Here is an 8,746-nt window from a genome sequence, read left to right on the forward strand (position 1 = left end):
CAATGTCAAAAGTATTTGGGAGCTTGTATCTAATCCTTAGAAGGATTTTAGGGTTACCTCTTCAGAGGGGTGAATGGTGTAGTAGCAAGAAGTCCCATTAAGAAAGAAAGAAAGAAAGAAAGAAAGAAAGAAAGAAAGAAAGAAGGAAACCTCACCCCTAACTGAGGATCTATTGGCCGCTGCTGGGAGAGGGAGAGTCATTTCCCTTACTGGTATGACAACTGGTAATCGGATCAGACTCCAAGGGATAGACTCACAGCCAAGAGCATTTGGAAAACACAGATTAGACTTGATAGGTCTTTTAAAATATTTTTTAAAAATAAAATAAGGTGGAGAATGATTGCAGAAGACACCTGATGTCAACTTTTGGCTTCTGCACCTGTGTATGTGTGTGCATGCACATGCACACACATTAATTTATTCAGAATTTTTTTTTTGGTCTTTTTGAGACAGGGTCTCCCTGTAGCCCCAGCTGTCCTGGAACTCACTATGTAGACCAGGCTGGCCTTGAACTCACAGAGATCTGCCTGCCTCTGCCTCCCAAGTGCTGGGATTAAAGGCACAAATTTTTAAAAAATATTTTATTTATCATTTTATGTATATGTATGTATTGCCTGCATGTAGAGAAGTGCACCCTTGTCATGCAATGCCCGCGGAGGACAGAAGAGGCTGTCAGATCCCTTGGGACTGGAGTTACGGACAGTTGTTAGCTGCCATGTGGGTGCTGGGATTCGAACCTGGGTCTTCTGCAAGAACAACCAGTGTTCTTAACTGCTGAGCCATCTCTCCAGCCCATAAAGTTTTTTTTAATTAAAAAAAAACAAAAAAACAAAAACTTGAGCATGCTAGTCGTGCTGGTGCATGCCTGGAATCCCAGAACTCAGGAGGTGGAGGCAGGAGAATGAGGCTAGCCACAGCTATATAATACATTCAGGGCCAGCCTAGGCTACATGAGGCCCTCAATGCCCGCCCCCAGCACCCCTTCAAAAAAAAAACCCCAAACGACCATCCTGTAGCTAAAGGATGAGATAGGTGTTGGCAGGCAGCCATAAGGCCACTACACACGTGTAAACCGCTTAGTTTGCATTCTGTTTTTAATAATTCCAATACCGAGAGTCTCTGTGGACCCAAACCTACTTCATTTCCTTGCTGGCTTTCACTGATGTCTGTTTTCATTTGAGATTTGTGACAATGTGCAGATCCCTACTACGAAGTCGTCTGCAGCCTGGGCTAAAGGAACGACGTTCTCCTGGGAATATGTGCATCTTACCAAGCATGCACATGGCCATTTGAGGATGCTTTAAGTTGAGTTACAAGATTGAAATTTTTTTTTTCTTTTAAAGACAGCGTCTCCCTGTAGCCCCAGCTGGCCTGGAACTCACTATGTAGACCAGGCTGGCCTTGAACTCACAGAGATCCACCTGCCTCCGCCTCCTGAGTGCTGGGATTAAAGGCATTAAAGACCACTGCGTTTGGCCTTTTTTCTTCTTTTTAAAAATTTTATTAATTTTTAAAAATTTCATGTGTGTGGATGATTTTCCTGCATGTATGTAAGTGTGCCACACCACAGGCACACAGTGCCTGCAGAGGCCAGAAGAGAGCCACAGATCCCCTGGAACTGGAGTTATAGACACTGTGAGTGGCCATGTGGGTGCTGTAAGTTGAACTCTGGTCCTCTGGAAGATCAGCCAGTGCTCTTAACCGCTGAGCCATCTCTCCAGCTCACTTTCTTCTTCATTTTTTAAAAAAGATTTCGGGCTGGAGAGTTGGCACAGTGGTTAAAGGCTAAGGCTAACAATCAAAACATCAAAAAAGATCTTATTTTTATTCTTACTTATATGTTTGTGTGTAGGTCTGTGTGGGTTTGTGCATGTGTGTGCAGTGCCTGTGGGGGACAGAAGAGGCCATCGGATTGTCTGGAGTTAGAGTTGCAGTCAGCTGTGAGCCACTCAACTGGGTGCTGGGAACCAAACTTGGGTCCTCTGTTTAAAAAAAAGCAAGCACTCTTAATCAGGGGCTGAAGCAGGTTAAGAGTAGGCCCAGTGGTTAAGAGTGTTCACTACTAGTGGGGCTGAAGAGATGGCTCAGAGGCTCAGAACAATGGTTGTTCTTGCAGAAGATCCGGGTTTGAATCCCAGAACCCACATGGCAGCTAACAACTGTCCGTATCTCCAGTCCCAGGGGATCCGACAGCCTCTTCTGACCTCCGAGGGCATTGCATCACACGGGTGCACTTACCTACATGCAGGCAATACATGCATACACATAAAATTTTAAAAAATAAATAAAAATTTAAAAAGGAGTGTTGGCTACTCTTGCAGAGGACCTGGGTTCAGTTCCCAGCACCTTCAGGATGGCTCACTACCATTCAAAACTCCAGTTCCAGGGATCTAATACTTCTGGTCTCTGAGGGCACCAGGGATGCCCATTGTACACATACATACATGCAAACAAACGCTCATACATATAAAATAAAAGCAAATAAATCTTTTTAAAAATTGTAGGGATTTTTTTTTATTCACAGTGGACCTGAGGTTTATTGTCCCTGCCCCCAGGCCACCGTTCCCACCCCTCCCAATAATTACAAAGTAAGAAAAATGACTGTCCCAGGTCCCCATTCATCCCAGACACATGGCATAATTTTTGAAGAAAAGACACAGTTCAGGGCAGAGGGCGTCCTCAGCCCACATTCTTCCAGATGGTGAGTGAGGTGGTGAGGACTCCAGCCCCAAGATGGTCACCGTCTGCCAAGTAGGGGTCCCAAAGTAGGAGAGGAGGCCATCCCAGCCACCCTGGTCTTGGATCCAGACAAGCAGCCGCTCTCGGAGGAAGCCCAGCGTCCAGCCCGTGGTGGTTCTGATGCGCTCGGCACTTTGGTGCACAGGGCCTTGAGCACCAGTTTCCTGGCAAAGTAGAAAAGGACGACAACCCGCCCCGGTTGAAGTTGCCATGAGCAAACATGGCAGCTGCCACTCGGAAGAAGACCTCTCTGGGCAGCAGCGTCCACATCAGCACCCGTCCTCTGCAGCTCCATGTTGCTGTCCCGCTCATCTCCGATATGCTGAGACACTCGCTCAGCTTCTGGGTGGACGCGTCCTGTGGCGCCTGGTCCAGGGTCAGCTCAGGGGTCTCCCGTGCCATCCTCCCAGCTCGATCCTGGATGAAACCCTGACGCAAAAAGGCTCAGTGCTGGACCGGCCGCCTCCGAGCTGTTCCCCTGACCTGTCCATCATCGCCACCAGCCGCCTCTCCAAGGGTGCGCTCCAGACGGCTGCAGTGCGCCCTGGTCACGTCAAATTGTAGGGATTTAGTACTTGCTGCTTTTGCAGAGTACTGGGTTCAGTTCTCAGCCCCCACATGGTGGCTAATACCTACCCAAACTGCAGTTCCAGGGGATCTGATACACTCTTCTGACCTCCATGGGCACTACATCCATGTGGTACACATCCACACATGCTGGCCAGGAACTCACTATGGAAACCAGACTGGCCTTGAACTCACAGAGATCCTCCTGCCTCTGCCCCTGAAGGGTGCTAGAATTAAAGGCCTGTACCACCACACCCAGCGATCCCTCAGAGATCACAGGACAGGTCATTCGAGTGACCTCTAATGTATGATCCTAGTGGGAAGTCATGTTGAATATCGTGGTTATGGTTCGTTTGTCAAAGTATATGTCCCCTACCCTACTGTGCTGGATAGCTTTAGTGGCAACTTGACACACCTGGGCTGAGGGAGCTACAGTTGGGGAATTGCCTCCTTTGGACTGGCCTGTGGCCATGTCTGAGGGGCATCTTCTTGATGAGTGATGTGGGAGGGCCCAGCTCACTGTGGGTGGTGCCACCCCTGGGCAGGTGGGCCTGTGTTGCATAAGAAAGCAGGCTGAGCAGGGGCCAGGGGAGCAAGTCAGTAAGCAGCATTCCTCCATGGCCTGTGCTCTAGCTCCTGCTTCCAGGTTCCTGCCCTGAGTTCCTATCTTGGCCTCCCTGATGAACTGCGACCTGGTAGGTGTAAGCTGAATAAACCCTTTCCTCCCCAAGTTGGTATTGGTCAGAGTATTTTGTCACAACAATGAAGGAACAAACTAGGACAGAAATTGATACCAGAAGTGGGGTATTGCTGTGACAGACCTGACCTTGGTGTTTGGGGGAAGACTGTGGAAGTGATTGGAACTTTAGGCTGGAAGAGCCATTGCGTGCTCAGTTTGTTGCTATGGAGCTTGGAACAGTTATGCTGAAAGAATTGTAGAGGATGGAGGCCTGGCTTATGAAGCTTCAAAGGGAAGCAGAGACTATCAGGGCTGTTCATGTGATATTTTGGATTGAGAATCTGTGGGTTCTGGTCGGCTGGGGCTGAAGAATCAGCTGTGATTAAGAAGAGACCAGAACCTGAAGCAAAACCTTTGCTTTGCTGGGACAATTGATGCTGGTTAGCTGGGGCTGAAAAATCAGCTGTAAGTAACAAAAGAGACTGGCATCACTGAGGTGAAGTCTTCTGGAAATGTTCCTGTGATATTTTGGATTGAGAATCTGTGGGTTCTGGTCGGCTGGGGCTGAAGAATCAGCTGTGATTAAGAAGAGACCAGAACCTGAAGCAAAACCTTTGCTTTGCTGGGACAATTGATGCTGGTTAGCTGGGGCTGAAAAATCAGCTGTAAGTAACAAAAGAGACTGGCATCACTGAGGTGAAGTCTTCTGGAAGGTATTTCCTCAGGATCAGCACACAGAGGGGACCCGAACCTCTGTCTCTAGCTGGAAGCAGGACTTGGTAATGTGTAAGAGTCTCCCACATGGTTCTGGTGTTGAAAGCGTGAAGGGGTCACAGGGAGAGGCTGAGGCTTGGCACTGTGAGAGGTCAGGAAAGGCCATAGGTGAAAGTGCAGCTTCAGTTGCAGTGAAGACCCCAGGATTGAAGGGGTCATGGAGAGAATCTGAGGCTTTGCACCGCAGTATGTGTGGAATGGAGCTGGCCTGGGTCTGCAAGACGAGCTGTGTGTGCTGTGGACGGCAGAGTCAGAGAAGTGGAGTTGCCAGAACCCTTTGGAGCCCAGAAGATCATGAGTGAATCCCAGATGTCCAGCCTCGAGCTACTTTACTAGACTTTGGTTTTGCTTAGGTGTGCCCGATTCTTCCCTTTGAAATAAGACAGTACTTGTTTTATAGAAGCCCACCCACAGTTATGAGACTTTAAAAAGAGACTATGGACTTTTAAGTGTTTGGATTTTTTAAGGACTGTGGGGATTTTTAAGGCTGTACTGTCTTATGTTGTGATATTGATGTTGGCATCATACCTTGGGGACAAGGATTAGAAAGGTTATGGTTGAATAATGATGTGTTTGTGTGCCAAGTTGACAAGGGGTCAATTGTGCTGGATAGCTTTAGTGTCAACTTGACACACCTGGGTTGAGGGAGCCTCAACTGGGGAATTTCCTCTATTGGACTGGCCTGTGGCCATGTCTGAAGGGCATCTTCTTGATGAGTGATGTGGGAGGGCCCAGCCCACCGTGGGTGGTGCCACCCCTGGGCAGGTGGGCCTGTGTTGCATAAGAAAGCAGGCTGGGCAGGGGCCAGGGGAACAAGTCAGTAAGCAGCGTTCCTCCATGGCCTGTGCTCCAGCTCCTGCCTCTAGGTTCCTGTCCTGAGTTCCTACCTTGGGTTCCTTGATGAACTACAACCTGGGAGATGTAAGCTGAGTAAACCCTTTCCTCCCCAAGTTGGTAGTGGTCAGAGTGTTTTGTCACAGCAATGAACAAACCAGAACACCTACTCTGCTGAGTTTTTCAAAGGTGTATTAATGCCTGTCACGTGAGAGATCAGAGAGACGTTGACCTGGTTGCTGTGCGTACCTCCCCTACCAGGTTCTGAGCCATGGTCAAGCTCAGGGAAGATATGTATTTTAAAATTTCAAATTACTTTATAAAATTTATTTTGTGTACATGTGTGTATGTGTGTATATGAGCAACCGCACCTTATGGTGCATGGGAGGAGGTCAGAGGACAGCTGTGGGGAGTTGGTTCTCTCCTTCCACCATGTGGGTCTTAAGGATCAAACCTCTGTTGTCACTTGACAGGAGGCAACTTCTCCCGTTGGGCCATCTCAGCAGCCCTCGGGGAATATTTCAATTTGTGCTGACAACCAAATCTGAGGGGGCCGCAGGTTTCTTCCAGAGTCATCCTGTCTCTGGCCCCCATTGCCTGCCTGATCTGTGGTCTTTCCCATGGTGCTTTTCTGGCCCTCCATCATGGTATCTCCACGGTCATTCCCCGGAGGCCTTGTGGATGCCTATCTGGACCCATTTAGTGGCCGCTGTCCTCACCCCTACTGGGCCCTTCCCCCGGTTTACTCCCTCACAGCTTCTCTGTCATCCAGTCTCCGCCCACACTCTTGTTTCCCTTAGCAGCGCCCTCAGTGATCCGGCCCACAGCAATTGTGATGCCTCCTGCACGTCCACGGTGGGCGACGCAGTGCACTGCAAGGCGTCCACGGCTGTGCTTCAGTTCATGACCCACTCCATGTCCAAAGCATGTGCAGGTCCAGACTTAAGCTGGCGCATTTCAAAGGCTGTAGAATATTCCAGAGCCCAGACTTGAATTCAGTTCAGACCAAGGCCCCCAGGCTGTGGTCTGAAACTAATAAATGCCTCTATTTAAAAAAAAAATTAATTGTGTATATGTCGGTGTGACCTTGTGCCACAGCACATGGGTGGAATTCAGAGGACAAGATGTGGGAGACAGTTCTCTTCTTCCACAATGTGGATCCTGGGGATCCAACTCAGATCGTCAGATTTGGTGGCAAGTGCCTTTACCCACTGAGCCATCTCAGGGGCCCATTTACTTTGTGTACATGTGTGTATGTGTGTATGTGTAATGCCTGTATTTATCAAGGGGAAATAAAAATCTAAGGGTCTGGAGAGATGGCTCAGTGGTTAAGAACACTGGCTGCTCTTGCACAGTACCCGGGTTCAGTTCCCAGCACCCACATGGCAGCTAACAACCATCTGTAACTCCAGTTTCAGGGGATCCAGCAGTCTCTTCTGACCTTCGTGAGCACTGCACGACTCGGGCGCACTTACCTACATGTAGGCAATACATGCATATACACATTAAAAATAAATAAAAAGAAAAAAAGAAAGAAATAGAAGGAAAGAGTGTCACAAGATCAAGACCAGGACAGATAATAGAATGGGGGCCCCCACCCCAACCTTGTCTGTTGCTGGCACAGGAAAAGACTGAGAAATATGACACCTGGCACAGCAACCAAACCCTCCCTTAGCAGGCAGGATATGGATGGCACACACCTGCACCCAACACTCAGGAGGCCGAGGCAGGAGGATTGGGAGTTCTAGGTGAGCCTGGGCTACATAGTGAGACTCTGTCTCAAATGCAAACAAAGCTTCTCCCACATAGTGAGTCTTTCCAGCGACTCATGTTCTCACAAAGGGTTTTTCTTTATTATATTTATGCAGCATTTTGTGTTTTGAAATTTTGAGCCTGTTTGGGTTATGATGGACGGTGCCTAGGAGAGTGATTCTCTTTTCTGTGTGGGGAAAATCATACAAGGTGGGGTATGAATCTTCCCACAGAAGTGCATTATGGTTCTTGCCGTCCTGAAAGAAAACGCCTAAAGGAGCATCCCCTCACTTTCTGGCTACTCTTTTAAAAAGTTTTTATTTTTAATTATATGTTTGGGGTGGGGGCGTATGTGCATATGTGTTGCATTGCCTGAGGAGACCAGAAGGAGGCGTTGGATCCCCTGAAGCTGGAGTTATGTGGGTTGTGAACCAAACTGGGTCCTCTGGAAGAGCAGCGGGCTCTCCTAACCACTGAGCCATCTCTCCGGCCCCCAAATATTATTTTTCCAGCGCTGAAGTTCCCAGATGCTTCATGCCCCAGTGTCTGCACCCCCAACTCTCACACCCACCTTTCCTCTTTCTCACAAGCTCTCTCATTTAGATTTCCCATTTTTCTTCTTTCCCCTGGTCTTTATTTTATGCTATGTGAGAGAGCGAACATCAGACTGAGAAAGCAGCCATCTGTCTTCCATCCATCAGGCTGGGTGACAGCGCTGAAGGCCCGCTGTGGAATCTCCCACAAGGAGCACTTTCCCACAGACGGCTGCAGCCATCACACGTCACCGAGGCCCCTTCTTGGAGTGACTTACTTTCAGTGACCGAGACAATGAGGTCTGCATGTCTAGAAAGCCTCAGCCGCCTCCATGCTGCTGGTCTAAGTTGCAGCAACAGGACAGAAATAAACTAATGCTGTCTGGAGAATCCAAGTGACGTGACAGCGGCCTCTGTGTCTAACTCCAGCACAGGTCGGGAGTTTCCAAACACAATATTGTCACCTGTCAATTCCAAGGAAGCTGGGTCTATGCCACAGTCTAGGCTGCTATTGACCCCTGAGACACCACCCTTCTCCATTTTGACCTTGTTTAAACTCTAGGGCCAGCAAGATAGTTCAGTGGGTAAAGACACCTGCCACCAAGCCTGAGGACCTGAGTTCTACCCCTGGAGCCACACAGTAGAAGGAGAGAATTGACTCTCACAAGTTGTCATCTGAACTCTGAACATGCGTGTCATGGCACGCATGCACCTCCCCCAACTCTGCAATAAATAAATACGTGCAATAAAAAAATTTTAAAATAGGGCCAGGTGTGGAGGCCCATACCTTTAATCCTAGCACTCGGGAGGCAGAGGCAGGGTGATCTCTGTTAGAGTAAGCCCAGCTTGGTCTACATAGCAAGTTCCA

The 8,746-nt window shown here is 48.7% G+C and overlaps 1 pseudogene; it reads right to left on the reverse strand.

The window, feature by feature from the left end:
* Positions 1 to 2,679: 2,679 nt before the first annotated feature.
* LOC103739844 lies at positions 2,680 to 3,230 on the reverse strand (annotated as a pseudogene).
* Between the last annotated feature and the right edge of the window lie 5,516 nt (positions 3,231 to 8,746).

The sequence above is a fragment of the Nannospalax galili genome, unplaced genomic scaffold (genome assembly GCF_000622305.1).
Source record: "Nannospalax galili isolate Female #2095 unplaced genomic scaffold, S.galili_v1.0 scaffold401, whole genome shotgun sequence".
NCBI classification, from domain to species: domain Eukaryota; kingdom Metazoa; phylum Chordata; class Mammalia; order Rodentia; family Spalacidae; genus Nannospalax; species Nannospalax galili.